The 17,044-nt window shown below is 38.7% G+C and overlaps 1 long non-coding RNA gene across 4 annotated transcripts; it reads left to right on the top strand.

The window, feature by feature from the left end:
* The first annotated feature begins 5,204 nt into the window (after positions 1 to 5,204).
* On the top strand, positions 5,205 to 13,853 carry LOC128611845 (uncharacterized). 4 transcript variants are annotated; one of them, XR_008386631.1, is made up of 5 exons: positions 5,685 to 8,410; positions 9,133 to 9,643; positions 9,738 to 11,378; positions 11,557 to 12,041; positions 12,206 to 13,853. It is a non-coding gene; the product is annotated as an uncharacterized LOC128611845 (long non-coding RNA). The 4 variants fall into 4 exon arrangements; XR_008386632.1 differs by lacking the exon at positions 5,685 to 8,410 and adding an exon at positions 5,205 to 5,660 and having other exon boundaries at positions 9,133 to 11,378; XR_008386629.1 differs by having other exon boundaries at positions 9,133 to 11,378.
* The last annotated feature ends 3,191 nt before the right edge of the window (positions 13,854 to 17,044 follow it).

Here is a 17,044-nt window from a genome sequence, read left to right as displayed (position 1 = left end):
TTCTGTCAGGTGAAAATAGCCTTGAAGTACTTTTCAAAAGTTTTCAATATCACTGTAGTCGAGGCTTGAGAATCATAAATGCTATGGCTAAATCATAAATGTAGGAACTTCAGCTGAAGATCCAAGAGTGGTGTGAAGAAACCATGCAAATCAGGGATGAGATGAGGTACAGAAAATATAAGGAATGTATTAGCTAGGTGGGAATATGAGGCATGAGATTTTCCCACATATTTCATTTATTACTTAAATCTATTACTCACTATGTGTAACATTTTTGGAAGGAGTCTCCAGTGGCAGCACTTTTTAACTTTTCAGATACTGTAAAGTCTCCAGGATAGAGGAGTTTTCGCTTTGGGTTTATTTATTTATTTTCAGTAACATGACAAGTTGAGTCTTTTGACTTCAGGGAGTCTGTATCTGCTGACAGATTGCTGAATTAGGAGCACACTCCTTACACAAAGGCTAAACGGATGACAAAAATCACGCTCTCGTGAAGAATCAATGTTTGTGGAGCAAAATGGAGGGAAAGGGAGCGTGCGCCCTAAAAATAACCTCAACAGGACTATTTGAGGGCCGGGCTGAAGGAGAGCAGTGTGCTTGGATGATAGAGTGGTTGGAGAGAAAGAGAACGGGGGGAAGAAGGAGAAGGAGAGAGAGAGAGTGGGAGGGATGGAGGGAGAGTGGTTGTGCGTAATTAAAGGCAAAATTTAGCACGGGATTCCACTGCGACGAGGCCGAGCCGGGATTCACAGAGAGGGGGTTTGTTTGACTGCTGCAGGATCTCTTAGCAAGATGGTCAGCCACACAGAAAATCAAAGAATATTTAAAAAAAAAAAAGTGATAATAAAAGTTTTAGAAAAGCGCTCAGGGTTACTTACTTCTAGTACTGGACATTGGAATGCTGTTATTGCATGGTTCACCTTCACTGCAGCAAAAAAAAAAAACCCAAAAAAACAGGGAACGTACACCGATGTAAACATTTCCGGAAAACTACTAAACTCTGTGATGGTTGCCACCAAGCTTGTTCAGTGCCAGTGAAGAGTTAAGAGGCAGAACCTGAGTCAAAGCTTACAAACAGCCTGGTCGTGCACATGCCAAGAGAGATAGGAGCAGGATTGAAATGTGAAACTGAGCACTAACAGACAGGATAGCGTTGGGACACTGGGATGATGGGATGATGCGAGCAAGTTGTTGTGGTTTTCAATCAGGATGCTTCACCCCATCTCAGTGGCACATTCCTCAGGGCTGTTTTTTCCCTCGTTTGTGTTTCTGTGAGCGCGTGACTTACAGGGCAGCCTTATTTAGTGCCAGCATCACAAACAGCGCCGGGATTGACTCTCCGTCTCGCTCTGTTGAAGAGAGAAAATGTCAAAATTCCAAGGTTGAGCAGGACTTGGCTAAAAACAGCCTCTGTAAGAGGTTAGTGTGTAAGAGTCAGGGCTAGATGTGCATTTGAAATAAAAGTTTTGTATGTATATTTGTATATATTATAGCAATTCCGCACATCATCTTCACCTTTTTAAAATATTTTTTTTATTTTATAGAAAACAAATATGTTGTATAAATTCACTGAATTATTATTATATTATTAGTGTGCATGTCATTTTGTATAAAAAAATTTTTTGTATCAAAGCATTCTCTGAATATATTCTACACTTGAATATATTTCTATGAATCATAAAACACTCCATGTTGTGTCGTTATAGGAAAATAATCAACAACAGAGTGTTGAGATGAAGCAGAGTTACTGTTACCCCAAAGTTGATTATCTCCCCATAACAGCTCGTCCTGATGTGTTTAATTCCTCTTACACCACAGCAATTATATTGTACTATTTATTAAAGAATGATATACCATACGTTTTATACATTTTACACGCTCTCTCTCTCTCTCTCTCTCTCTCTCTCTCTCTCTCTCTCTCTCTCTCTCCAAAAGCCAAAAACAAACAAACAGATGAAAAACAGCTTGTCACGAAAAACCCCAAAGCGTAAACTGCTCTGTCCTGATGATGTCTGAAAACTGAAAACAAAAAGCTGACACTGGAGACTCCTTCCATAACTATTAAACAAACATCTACTTAAAGAAAACTTGAAAATATCTGTCGCACAAGTCCCTGTGAATGAGCTGTTACTATTGAAATGATAATGTATTAGAATGAGTGCATTAATATTCTGTAACACTGCGATTTGCAGCTGCACTAGTATGTAGAAAATGAATGAACCTTCTGACCAATCAGATTTGAGAATTCAGCACCGCATGGTGTTGCAATCAAAACATAAGAAACTTCAGGGAATGGGAGTGTACATTTTTCATTTGCAGTATTTCATTTATATATATATATATATATATATATATATATATATATATATATATATACATATACACATGTGTGTCTGTGTGCGTGTTTGGTATTTTGTATTAAAGTCTGTGTATTTTTTTTTTTTCCTTTATTCTCTATTACTCACTAATTTTGTGTATTTATTATATTTGTGTAATAAAAGATACTACTTTGTAAGATTAGTCATCAGGTAAGTCTTTTTTTTTTTTTTAAAGGTTCCCGCCCATGTTCATGAAGCTCCACCCCAGGATCTTTGGTAGCCCATAGAGTATCTATAAAATGTTTGACATCCAGGAGACACAAACAATCATTCCGGACTCTGTTTTCCAAATGGGTTTTCTCAGCGACTTAATACACTTTTGCTAAGGCCATGAATTAATCCATGTATCTTCCTGGTTATTTGTACATGTAAGGAATAAAAACACTCGGCTATTGCACCTTTACATAAAATCCTGTCTCACTCAGGAAAAGAATGAGAGCGAGCGAGATGTCCACACACCGCTTTCCTCACCATGGAAGCCGTGGCACTGACTGAGTAAATATTTTACACAACATGCAGAAAGGAGAGCAGACATTCCAGCTGCTTTGGCTTGTCTCAGGGTCACTGTGGGTTACATTGCCTTTATTCACACAGTGCTTATCAGTGCTTCTGCTTTTTCTGCAGTAATGTTGTAACAACTCTATCCTCCTCTCACACTGATTATAGTGAACAGAACCAGACAATGTTATTGACTCTAATCTGGAATATTACAGTGCCATGTATAAATATTCACCCCCTGTAAGGAATAACAGAAAGGACTTATTTGAGCTTGGTGAAAAATGGTGAATGTTTTTATTCCAGTAAAAGCAGTAGCACAAGTGAAAAGGATTCAGGACTCAGAGTGATCTCAGAGCATCCAAAACCCTTACCACATACACGTCTTGTACAGTACACCCATAGACAAAAATTTGTTCTCCTTTTGATTAATTCTGGGCTCATTTGGGGGTCGGGCATAACAAGTATTTTCCTGTGGTACTTAACGACACTCAACGGCAAAGAAAAATGCTTGTTGGATACATGGCACGTCTTAAGCTGAGCTAATTAGCTCCCATGAGCTGCTCCCATGCTATGAAAGTCTGTTTTTATATATTTACATTTACATTTATTCATTTAGCAGACGCTTTTATCCAAAGCGACTTACAAATGATATTGATATTATATATCAATAACCATAATAACCATTTCTCTGCCTTCACGAAAGTAGAAACAAGAAGTCATGTGACAAGTTAAAACAATCATGCTACTTGATATACGGTGCTGAGCATGGATTGCTTATAATAGCTCTGAGTCTGAGAAAAAAGGAGAGCTAAGACTCTCACACTCACCTGAACACAAGCTAATCTAGTTCCTGTTTCAGTTTCAACTCCACCTATTTCAACCATTCATTATCTATCGTTCTTTACAAGGTTTTGATTTCATGTTTCGTTGTTTTGTTTTCCCTTCTCTGTGTACACATTTTGCCTACACCCTCTGCCTATGTTGTGACAGTGACTTGGATGTTAATAAAACTTTGCTTGCACCAGAAGCATGGTGGTGGTAGCATCATGTTCAGAATTGCCCTTGGCCACTTGGTTGCTTCTTTGCCTAATCCCCTCTTTACCCAGTCACTAAATCCTCCTCTAGGCAGAGTTGCCATATGTCTGTGCCATATTTTTTCCATTCTTTAATAATATATCTCCACAAGATGTTCAATGTCTGGGATATTTTTTAATAACCAAACCCTTGCTATCTCTTGACAGCTCCTTGGCATTCGTGCTGCTGTTTGGTTTGTGTATGTTCTCTAAAATAAAGCTCTGGGTTCTTTCAGAAACGGGTCTGTTTTTATTGACACATGATCACATGACATTTGAACTGCACACAGATCGACTCCATTCAACTAAATGTCACTTCTGATGGCAACAAATTTTTTTTCACACCAGCAAGGGTTAATACTTTAGCAAATTTTCCAATACTTTAACAACACTTCTTTTTTACTTGTAAATAATGTTGCTAACAATATTCATTTTTTTCTCTAAATTTCAACATGAGAGGTTATTTTGTGTACACTCCTGACATGAAATCCCAATTCCAGCTCGCAACATTACAAAATGTGGAAACGTTCAGGGGGTGAATACTTATGCAAGCCGTTGTACATGGTTTATATCGCATTCATTTTTCCCCATTCCCAGGATGTTATTAATATGAACAATGTCTCAAACCTTGACAGCCAGTTTCCTTTAATAACGTGTAATCCTCAGCTCTCACTTCCCTGTATAATCTTTTTTGGTGTACTCCAGGAAACATTTAAAATTATTAGTATTTCCTGTGGAAAAAAAAACCCTTCATGTCAATCAATCTGTCAGCTCACTTGCTTATTCTTTCATGGAAAAATAGGCATGAGATTGTGTTTGTGTTAGAAGTGTGAGGTTGTACATTCCTCTGCTGTCATTCCTCATGAGCACTGGAATAAAAAAAAAAAAATCTACTCCATTTGGTTTGCTGACATGCTTCGGTTAAAAAGCTATAATCATCTCTCTCCACCTGCTACTTTTCCATTCTTGGGTGTTAGAACATTGATACATTAGATATCAAGCATGAAATCTCAACCTAAATATGGATTTAGCAAAAGATCACTAAAGCTGAAATATCATTCCTATTAAATTTCCTATTAGCAGTATGGAGTTCTTTACTGAATATATATTTATGATACGTTTTTTGGAAGTTTTTTTATGACCTCAAAATAGCAAACACATATTAAGATGCTAATATATTTCATAAACTGAAAAGTATGACACTTCAACTAACAGGTTTTGGCATTTATTATAAAGTTATAAAGCACGTAATGTCAGCCCATAAAGTCTCCAATAATACTTAAGGCTAATCATTTCAGTTGAAGGTGACAAAAAAATGTTTGAGAGACTTGCTGCAGGTGATGATGTCATACTGCCGGCTCTATCACAACAAACACATCCCAGTGGTGTATTTGATAAACTGCGAGAGGCCAGGCCTTTACAAGTCTGGTTGATCTGCGCTGTGACTGGCTGGCATGCAGCTCCACGCCAACCACACAGTCTCAGAGAGAGAAAACATAGAGGGTTCAAATAAAAAGGTTGCTATGGCAACATAAAACATGGCACAGTGTTGTGTGTTTACTGAACTCTGAGTGCTACCTGCATACATTAGCCCATCACTGAGAGAGACACAGAGCTCAGGAGAGTGAAGCGATTTGGACATGGAAACACCACATGAGAGAGAGAGAGACAGAGAGAGAGAGAGAGAGAGAGAGAGAGACAGACATTATCTGTATTTATATTTGCATCTGTTTAATGTTCAAAATATTCAGGGGGTTGTTAAACCTATTTTATGGTCACAAACCATAAAACTGTATGAGAAACTGTTGATTAATTTTCTATAAAAGCAGTTCTAGCAGGTTGATATTAATGCGCTCGTTCTAATACGTTATCGTTGCTATGGTAACAGCTCATTCACAGGAATTTGTACGGCGGACACTCCACATAAACACTTTTTTTTGCTATGGTGACATTTTCTGTGAGGAGAAAGGTGTTTATTTAACATTTATGGACGGAGAATGAAAATGAAACAATCGTTGCAATCCTTGGAAAATTGGTGGTGTAGGAGGAATAATACATTTCAGGATGTGCTGTTCTACGAAATTCCGCTTCACACAGCATTCCATCGTTGATTATTTTCCTATAACAGCACGAGTTTTGTAGTTACCTTCCCGGAATATAGACAAGAATCAAGAAGAGCTTTGAAGGACAAAAATATATATACCTGTTGGCCATCACACTGACAACAGGTAGTTTTTTTCACGCACTATTTGAGACAATTTGTTCCATGTGCTCTTAATCTCAACTAGACAGTCAAGACCAATCACACTGCCGTCTCCTTATATCTCTGAGTAATGACTGGAACATAAAAGAAATACAAATGCAAAAGTTCATGATCCCTCAGTCTCTCGCTATCCGTCATCACTCTTAGAGTAAGCCATGCTAAGTGCTCACTCAGGAAGTTATGCATGGTAGATAACAGAGTGAAACAGAGGTGGGGTCAGCGTGCCTGGCCAAAACTCCTGGAGCCCAACCCGAGCGAAGTTACTAATTAATAAACGCCGGGAAATGGCCGGGATATCCCTTCCGTGCATGAAATTAGGACTTTATCTATAGTCTCCAGGCACTTAGCCCCGGGGGATGGATTCATGGACGCAAATATTAGAAAACAAAGAACCTCCAAAACAGCATCACTGGCTAATCACCTTTCCATCCTCTACCCCATTGTATTGATGAACAATACGAGCGTGCCGGGACAACAAAGATTCTGTTGCAACTGATCACGGATGGATTGTAAATCCTGCATATCTTAATCCCAACTATTTCTCTCTTCCTTCCCTGTAAATCCCATTCTCACTATAAACTACACTTCCTGCTCAGGTGCACGCGTTCAGACCTTGGACTCGTCTGTCCCACACAAAACAGAGTGTCCCAAGGAAGCATGTAGTTGAATAAAGTCCTGTGCCTAAGAACTCCCTCAGCTCTCTGCCCCTTAGTCTTCCCACAGCCCGGCTGCCAAGCCGACACACATTTTCCTGGCTGCGTTTCAGGAAAGTGCTGCTCCAAGCAGAAAGATGGAAACTTCAGGGTTGAGTTTGCCTGGATACAATAAAACACACACAAACAGTGCCGAGTGATTCAGAACGAATCACACAGGGTCTCCTTTATCGCGCAGGGCTTACCCTCTGGGTAGTTTCTTTTTATCAATCCTCAGTACTCATAAGTAGCAGTTCCAGGTGATTAAAAAAGCACATAGCCAAGACTTTAGCCTTCAAGGCTCCAGCGTGTCAGAGCATATACCTAAAAATGCCCACTAGCACACTGTCATCCAGAATCCAACTCACTCTACAAGGGAACACAGCTACTCAGTTTCTTTTTTTCCTTATTTGGGCTAAATGAGTCATTCCTGCCCTGGAAAACAGAGTTCCCTTCACCCACAGAAATGCTCAGAAGTCTCTGTCTACTGTTTACTGCAGAGGAGAAGAGAATGTCAGGAACTTGCACAGCCAAAGCAACCGTAAACAGGAGAGGAGGAAGCTTTATACAGGAGCACACAGATCCTATAAGACCTGGTGGAAACGTCTCACCATGTTAATAAACACTGACGTCTGAAAGGAAGTGCGGGGATCTGCCTCAAACGTGCCACGGACAACAACTAGTCTAGAAAGGATCCATTAAACACAAAAAGTTTTTGACCCTGACCTCAGGAAATGTTATGTTGTTGTAAGTGGCACACTTTGATCGTTTTGCTAGGATTTACCACAAGCAAGGGATGTCTTTTGTTTGTTTGTTTTTAAGTTCATGGTGCCGGTTGAATTCCAGATTCTGATTGGCCAGAAGGTGTTGATTCATTTTCAATAACAACAGAGTCAAGAGAGAGGGTAAAAGAGAGATTAGTTCAAGGAATGAATGTTTATAGCAATACAGTTTATACCCAAGTGAGAAAGACGTGCGAAGAGAGACAGAGCGTGTGTGAGAGAGATAAAGAGAGAGAGAGACAGAGAGAGAGAGAGAGAGAGAAAGACAAAGAGTGGGAGGGAGAGAGAGAAAGAGATCTGTCTCTCTGTGTTTAACTTGCGCCTACTTCCAGGAACCTGACCTGTGAAGCACATTTTGTCAACACCACAACCGCAACTTCAGCTCTCTCCAAAAACACATCACTCTGGCTGTACCATGTTGCCATGACAGCACCGGATCCATTAAGTCATGCTGCGGTGGCCCACTCTTTCCTGCTGAAGTTTTTGACCAGGACACTCCAACTGTACTGTACTGTACTGTTTACAGACATGCTGAAACATTGTGCACATGTGCTACCACATTGTTTAGAGATTTAGAGGTACGGAGGTACTAATGTTAATCTCTCAATACAGCCTTAAACCGAAACCGAGAGAACGTTTACAGAGAGAGAGAGAACTGCAACAGGCACTGTGATGATAGGAAGAAGGACTAGCCAGGGGGCGTGGCCAGACCTTTTACTATGAGGTAGCCTGGTTGGACCAAATGACATTACTGGGGTGGCAATCAAGGGTGGGGCAAAATACTCATTCACAATTGTTTATGTAAAAGAAAGGCCGTACGTGGGCGTTCGTCACGTGTGCTCAGTAGAGTCAGGGAATAGTTCGCATCATATGCTCACATCATATGGCATTGATAACCACTCTGACAAAAAAAATTCCTAGTGGCCAAATTATCATTTAGGTGGTATGGATGTGTCGTGGGTCACCTTGCTGCCTCACAGCTCCAGGGTCCCCCGGTTCGATTCTGAGCTCAGGTTACTGTCTCTGGAGTTTCTTCCCATATCTGTGTGGGTTTCGTATGGATTCTCTGGTTTCCGCCGTCCTCCCAGCAACATGAAATAGGTGGATTTCCCATCCAGAGTGCCTCACACCCAGGGATAGACTGTTGTCAGGATAGACTCCGGATCCACCGCAAACCTGACAAGGATAAAGCGCTCACTAAAGACAAATTAGTGAAAATTATCATTGATTCATTGATTCATTGACAAAAATAAGTAGCCATAAGTACAATTAGTTCCTGTTGGTTCTAAACATAAGCAGCTGGAAACTTTGGCACTGGACTGGTGAATAATAGGAAAAGCACACTCCTAATTTTTGGTGCCAAAACTTTTGTGAATTTCTTCAGCGTTAAAGCCCTTTAGACACACTGTATCAATGTTGTTTTTTTTGTATGCATGTCTGTTTCAGTTACTGGCACGGAAAAATTGGAAAAAGCGCCTGTTCTTATAAATCTGGAGGAGACACATCCAGTCTGGTCACTGTGTGTCATGATGAAAGGAAATGCCTGAGCAGTGATGAACAGCTCAACACTACGCCTCTTAGAAGAACCCAGAGAACTGACGAGTGAAGAGTTGCAGCTCATGAATCTAATTAGCCAGATACCAGCACTGAAGTAGCATTAGCAGACAATTAGCGTAGTAATGCTAGCGTTCCCTGTAAAGGATTCCTCACCCATGTGTAGGCCTGCAGCTGCCTCTGTTCCCTCACACACTGTATGTTTGATCTCAGACACAAAAGCGCTTGCTGTCATATGCATCTGCTGTAAACGAAAGCAGAACCAGATGTTGAGAGGGAATATGAAATGATGTCACTGAGCTAAAATAAGCCGAGGACACCCCTGAGCCTCAGTGGGAAAATTCCTCCTCCTCCTCCTCCTCCTCCTCCTGTACATGGACGACTGCTACACAATTGAAATTAAGTCTATAAACCTTTCCTGTTTGGGACATGCCCACTTCCTCTGGCTCTCAGTGTCCTCACAGAAATGACAGCTGTTTTTTTTTTTTTTGTATTAGCCGTGTGAAAACCATGTCTTGGAGAGAAGTCTGCTGTTGAAGCGTGACACCGTCCTCACACATGAACTCATCACCTCTCGGAAGCTAAGATGGCATGAAATGGTTGAGAAATGTTCCAGTTAGGCCTGGAGGACCCGCTGAAGGAACATTAATCTTCAGCAATGAGGCACAGAGATGTATAAGTGCAAAACAGAATAGAGCTAATACACTATGTGCTCAAGGTGTAGAAAGACAAAGAAATATGGCTGAGAGGGGGAAAAAAAGCCACATGACTGACAGGCATGCTTAGCTTAATGAGGGCGGAGTTTAAGTTCAATTTGATCATTCAACCACAAACACTTTCATAGCGTGTCAACACAATATGCAGCATAGCATTAAACACACAACTTCCAGCTAAGTGTTGAGTGTGCTAATGTTAGCCAGCTAATTATTTACCTTAGCTAATATACCCTCTCCAAAAGTAGCTTTCTGACAGTAGCTAGCTTGTAAAACTAGACACTATTACGGTAGGTATTATTTTATTTTGTTAAGTTTTATATAATTAGGGAAGTTTGTTAATAGTAGGCTAAGCATTGTACCAGGAAGTTAGGATGCTAGTTAACATCAACCAGCAGTCACTCCGGATAAAGTCACGGCGGATGATGGAGTTGAAGCAAAAATCAGGAAATGAATTCTCGGGTGTGTTTTTGGAATGAATGTGGTGAAACAGCTAATATTAGACAGCTAGCTAGTCTTGTTTTTGTTTTTTGCAACTATGATTGTGTGAGAAGTGATGTTAGGGAAATAGCAGGACAAAACCTGACCCTTGCATGACCATGATATAACAATTAGTAATTTTATTTTTATTTAAAAAAAATTTTCAAGGAAATGAAACTGCTTGCTATAATCTTACTTATGAATTGGCTCACATTTCCAAGGTTCGTGAATTTCCGAGGTCAAAGTTCACGTAAATTCGGTTCTTCCTATCATCCATTTCCATGGAAAGCAAATTACCGTTTTCAGTCCGCAAATTTTAGTTGCTTTCGGTCTGACCTCTGCTTTTGAAGCTAGTGTTTCATGCTAAGCGGTACGTTGTGCTAAAAAAGGTTGGTGGTGATATGATCAAGTTTTGATTAAGCCACAGATGCATGTCAATCAACAAAAACAGGAAATAGAACTGTCCAAAGAAAAAGAAAGAGTCCCTGGTTTGATCCTGATCTTGATTTACTATCAGTGTGGAGTTTCTCAGGTTTGGTCTCTCTCTGCTTGGGTTCCTCTGGGTTCTCCAGGGTCCTCCTACCTCCCTAAAACATACCTTTTGGTGGATTGGTAACTCTAAATTGCCTCTAGGTGTGAAGCAGTGTGTGTGGTGCATTGCCATGGATCCACCACAACCCTGCCCAGGATAAAGAGCTCACTGAAGATGAATGAAAGAATAAATGATTGCTGGAATGTTGTGGTGGATCAGTTTGTGCATTTTGAATGCATGAATAAACTAACGACCGAATAAATAAAGTGAGTGAAAGAATAAACTATAACAATGTGATGGGTTTTTTTCAGCAGTGTGGAGTCATTAGAAGCGGCAGCGATGAATCAGCTCAGCCCAGATGAAGCTCTGGATTCAGGATTAAAAACCCAGATCAGCTTTAAACAATAGATAGGGTGACTATTCATCATTTCTACTAAATGATCGTGTGTGTGTTTGTGTGTGTATAACAAGAGCCTTTCTTTATATACCTCATGTGATTTCCACTCCTCAAATACTCCCATTTTTTTAGTTTTTAACGCATCTGCAATGATTCTCTCTAAACTCCTTTTTTCCCTCCTGTGATTGATGAAGTTTATTTCTAAGACGGGTTGGTCTGCTGGAATCCGTGGAATGTCTGCAGCAAACATTAAAAACAATCTACTCGGCTTCACGGGGGTGGAGTGATATGAATCAAACCTTGTTTTCAAAGCAAGCACCTGCACCTTTTTTTTTCTTTTTATTCCATCTGGAAGATGTTAGAAAAGCACTTTATATCCATGGGCGTGGCATTATTTTTCCTTTTCCACTTTTCCACTGTCTTTCCATTTTTCTCCTCGCCTTCCGACACGTCCAGCACGATGGAATGAGGACACAGATGTGTGAAGGCTACGTCCGACTATCACAACAGTAGCAGCTTTCCGAACATCGTCGAAGTACAGAATACCATGCGATACCTCCTGCAGCTCCATGGAGCTCATTGTTAGGGCCTAAAATTTATTACACAGAAAGACAGAGAGAGGCGCCGTTGCCATTGATGCATCTGTGGGAAAGACATTCAGGGCCTTCAAAAAAAGAAGGTGTGTTGAATAATGTGGGAAGAGTTTAAGACGTACTGAATGTTCTGTTTTTTGGGGGGGGGGGGGAGGTTGAAGTGCGTGTCTGGAGTTTATGCACTGGAAGTGAGCTAGTAACATTATTAATTTTTGTTTTTGTTTAAGATGTCTTTTTATCACCCTGCTAGCACACTGATACCAGTCGCCCCCTGCTAAGGATATCTTTCCAGGCATTGCATATAAAGTCGGATTAGAAATTGAAAAGACGAGTGTGTTCGAACGAGCATCCCCTCCCTAGAACAGGCATCAGAGAGAGGAATTTTCCAGCCCAGCACTGAAAGAGGTCGAGTGTGATGAGTGGTCAATTTCACAGCCTCATCTGCAACCAGGGGGAAAAAAAGGAGTAAAGGGAGCAAGGGAGTGCCTAGACGTTCCCTCTGTCGAGTTTAATTTATTGTGTAATACAAGACTTGCTCAATAAAGAGTTTGCTCGATGCAACTTGTAGCCAGAGGGCAGCAATTAGTGCAGGGTTCGGTCTCTGCATGGCTGAGGTTGGAAAAATTGCAAGACGAGATATTTCTTTGCGATACTCACATGTTTGTCATCTAAATTTCTATGTGTTTCCTAGTTGTATGAACTTGCATTCACAAGTATTCACCCCCCCCCCCACACACACACACATTTTGTACTGTTACAACCTGGAAAGTGTGAAAGTGTGGGGGTGAATACTTATGCACTGTAAATACTGTACACTAACTAGGCTAATGCCATTGTGAGTGTGATTACACACACTGTTTCCCCTCTCACCCAGTAAAAAAAAAACACTCCGGTTTAGCACATTGATGTCAAAGGTTCCATGCTGTTGCCTGGAGGTGTTGTGCTGCAGGCAGTGTCCTCTTCGCTTCACAAACATTCGCATTCATTATCTGCTCAAAAGGAGAGATCTGTTACAGGATTTTAAAAAATGTTTTAAAAAGATTACATTAAATCAATAAAGGTTCTTTTCAAGCCAATGATCTTGAAAACCACAGCAACAACAGTGCTCCTGCTAACAGTGCAAATACTCAGATCTTCCTCATGATGAGATTACAGCTAAAGAAATGCAACTACAGTATACAGTATATTCCAGACATTTTTACGCAAGAAGATTTTGTTTTGTTTTTGTTTTGTTTTTTGCAAAATGCACTCTTCAGGGAAAAAAAAGTATTTTTTCCAGGTTAATGGTTCTGCCCCTCTGATTCTTTAAAGAAAAACCCTCTGTATGGTTCCAGCTAAAACTTTTAAGGGCTCCAATATGATGACAGTTGGAACTCTTGTTTCTTTTTAGTATTATTACTACGGCTACTGTTGCTACTACTATTACTATTACTACTACTGTTATTATTCCTACTTCTACTAACACTACTATTATTACTATTGCTACTACAACTCCTACTACTGAGTACAACTACAAACTCTCAGTTGGAAGGTCTATATAGAACTTTTAAGGGTTCCCCTAGAACGCATTATGATGCTAGTTAGAACTGTTGATTCTTATTGTCTACTACTATTATTATTATTATTATTGCTACTACTACTCCTACTATTACTACTATTATTGTTACTACTAATACCTCTACTATTACTATTGCTGTTATGTCTACTATTACTATTACTGCTACTAAGACTACTACTGCTGCTGCTGTTGCTGCCACAACATCTACTATTATTATTGCTACTTCTACTACTAATAGAACTACTATAACTATAATTACTATTACAATTACTATTACTATTACTATTACTACTGCAACTACTACTATTAATACTGCTATTATTACTATTGCTACTACTGCTGCTGCTACAACTACTACTATTAATACTGCTATTGTTACTATTGCTACTACTGCTGCTGCTACAACTACTACTATTAATACTGCTATTGTTACTATTGCTACTACTGCTGCTGCTACAACTACTACTATTAATACTGCTATTATTACTTTTGCTACTAGTGCTGTTACAACTACTATCATTAATGCTACTATTATTACTATTGCTACACTGTAAAAAAGAAAAGTTGACTTAACTTAAAATTTCAAGGGAAATTGCTACACAGCTTTTTATTTATTTATTTATTTATTTATTTATTTATTTGCTGCTAACTTATAACCAAGTAACTACTTAAGTAAACTACTTTTTAAATAGTTCAATTAATTTACTGAGTAAGGTCACATGTCTCCCAATTTGTACTCTTTTGTTCAGCTGATGGAGTTTTTATAGTTAAAAAAAAGCTTAGAAGATTATAAAGTTTTTTTTTAACTATAAAAACTCCATCAGCTGAACAAAAGAGTACAAATTGGGAGACGTGACCTTACTCAGTAAATTAGTTAGGTGAACTACTTTGGTTAAAAGTTGAGTAAACTCAAAAAAGCTGTGCAGCAAGTTGCCTTGAAATTTTAAGTTAAGTCAACTTTTCTTTTTTCTTTTTTTTACAGTGTACTACTGCTGCTACTACAACTATTATTACTATTACTACTACAACTACTACTATTAATGCTAATGTAACTACTATTACTATTGCTACTTGAACTACTACTATTAATGCTAATGTAACTACTATTACTATTGCTACTACTACTATTAATACCAATGTAACTACTATTACTATTGCTACTTGAACTACTAATATTAATACTAATAAAACTAATATTAATAACTACAATGACTATTATTATTGCTACTACGACCACTACTATTAATAATATTACTATAACTACTGCTGCTGCTGCTACTACCACTACTACTGTTACTATTATTACTACTACTGCTGCTACTACCATTATAATGCTAGTACTATATCTTATTATTACTACTACTATTACTGCTACTACTACTACTACTACTACTAATGATAATAATAATAATAATAATGGTAATAAATGGCCATGGTTTAGTGACTTCTTTTGTGTTTATACCTGAATGGAGTTTGAGTTGCGGTGGTAAAGCGAGACACAGGTATGTTGTTAATAGGACACTCAGACAGACAGGGATATTGCAAAAACAGTGGCTCAAATCCAATTTGATTACAGCAAGACTAGGCAGGTGTGGTGGAACCACATCACAATCCACAAATTCGACATCACCATAACACCCATAGCAAAACACTGGAACCTGAGAAGCATCTCAAAAACATTCCTATTTTTCTCTCCTGTATCTGACACAATTGTTCACTAGATCTTTTATTTACATACATAACACACATCTGCAACAAGAGGACTCAAGTCTGAGGCAGTGTTGACGTTTAAGAAATGGTATAGTCCGTTGTAGGGGTGTTTGATGTTATACAATAATTTGTGGCTTCCTGGCATGACTGGCGAACCATTTTAGTGTTTATTATTCTGATTATTAAGCAAATATCATTTTTAAACTTTTCATTTTTACTTGGTGAGGTTTATTAAGCAGGGATCTCAAAAATTCAGTAGGAGGGAACATGCAGTCTTTTTCTCTTTTTCTCTAATGTTATGGATGATACCCTCAGTAGCTAAGATGCTGATTCTGAAATGGAAATGGTTTTAAAAAGTCTGGCAGATATCATTTATAATAGTAAAAGGAGAAAGTTTGTTGCTTGCTTTCTGAATGTTAGCGTGATACAATAACATTTCAGTAGGTTACATTTTCTTTAGTCTTAGCCTCAGAAGCCCCGCCCACTTTTGTACATTGGTTTCCTATTGAAAAACATTTCAAAATCTTTTGAGAGGAAAAAGAAGTATTTCATTAGAAACGGTTAATGGAGAGTAATGGTGATTGGCTGTTTGGAATGTCAGTCAAACCCCTTTTTCCTTCTTGGAAATAATGAAAAAAGTCTCAGACTCTTGAATGAAAGCTAGACTATATTGGTCTCATAATCGTGAAAAAATAAAAAAGCAGCCCTGAAGTACCACAGCCAAGAATCTGACAGTCGAACAAATTTGATATCATTATCTTATTGTTTAATTTGACATCTCTGATTATTTAGACAGGAGACAGTTAGGCAGCGTGTTTGCATTAGGTCACGCATTCAGAATGACAGAAATGTAAGAGGTGCAGTGTGATATGTTTCCACTGACAGATGAAGCTGAACAGGTTTTTCTCAATCGCACAAGGACATGGAGCGCCATGACAGCACAGACTTCAGCCAAAACTCATAAAGACGAATGCACCGGGGGGAAATAAAGACATAGCTATGAAATGTAGAAATGTAGCAACACGCAACAACCCCTGTCCTGACATACTGTAACTCTAAGCATATACCACAAAGTAATCACGTCTAGAACATTCCAGGGATGTTTAAAGGCCTTTTGTGAAAGTAAGGAATCCCATAAATGTGACAAATCTGCAAAGACAATGAAAGTTCAGAGAGCTTAACCTGCAGCTATTAGTGTCTTTAAAAGAAAATAAAAGAAAAGAAAATAACTTTGATGGTGGAGGAGAAATAATGTGAGAGGGCCTGTGTGTTGCATAGTATAAGGGAGCGCTGAGACAATTGTAACATATTTGTTTTCTCGAAATGCACTTTATTTCATCCATATACAAGTGCATCGATTCGTTGAGTCCATTTTCTGCAATGTATGAGAAAATATTACAAAGATTAATCTCAAAATTGTGAGTTAATAAAGCATGACTTTGTATATCACAGGTAATTTTTGGTTATTACATTTTTCAATAATAATAATAATAATAAAAACCGTGAGGAACAATTTAACAAGACAACATCTTGTTACTTTCTTGTCTAATACTAATCTAAGGATTATTTCCTGTTCCCAATACCAATAACCAATTTAAATTACAAACAAGAGAGACTATAACGTTTAGTATGTTTCACAAACCAAGCACAAGCTTTCGGTTGCTTTAGTTTTTTTTAATCCTTATGCTGTTATGAAAGGTTTCCGTGCTTTGTTTATTGTACTGTATTATATTATATTGTACAGTCCCACTAGGATTTAGCGATCGAAGAAATGAACGCAAAATCCAGAAAATTCCACAATATTTACAGGAGCTTGCAATT

This window comes from Ictalurus furcatus, chromosome 8 (genome assembly GCF_023375685.1).
Source record: "Ictalurus furcatus strain D&B chromosome 8, Billie_1.0, whole genome shotgun sequence".
Classification (NCBI taxonomy): domain Eukaryota; kingdom Metazoa; phylum Chordata; class Actinopteri; order Siluriformes; family Ictaluridae; genus Ictalurus; species Ictalurus furcatus.
Note: the sequence above shows the minus strand (reverse complement) of the source record. Positions and strands in the feature narration are given on the sequence as shown.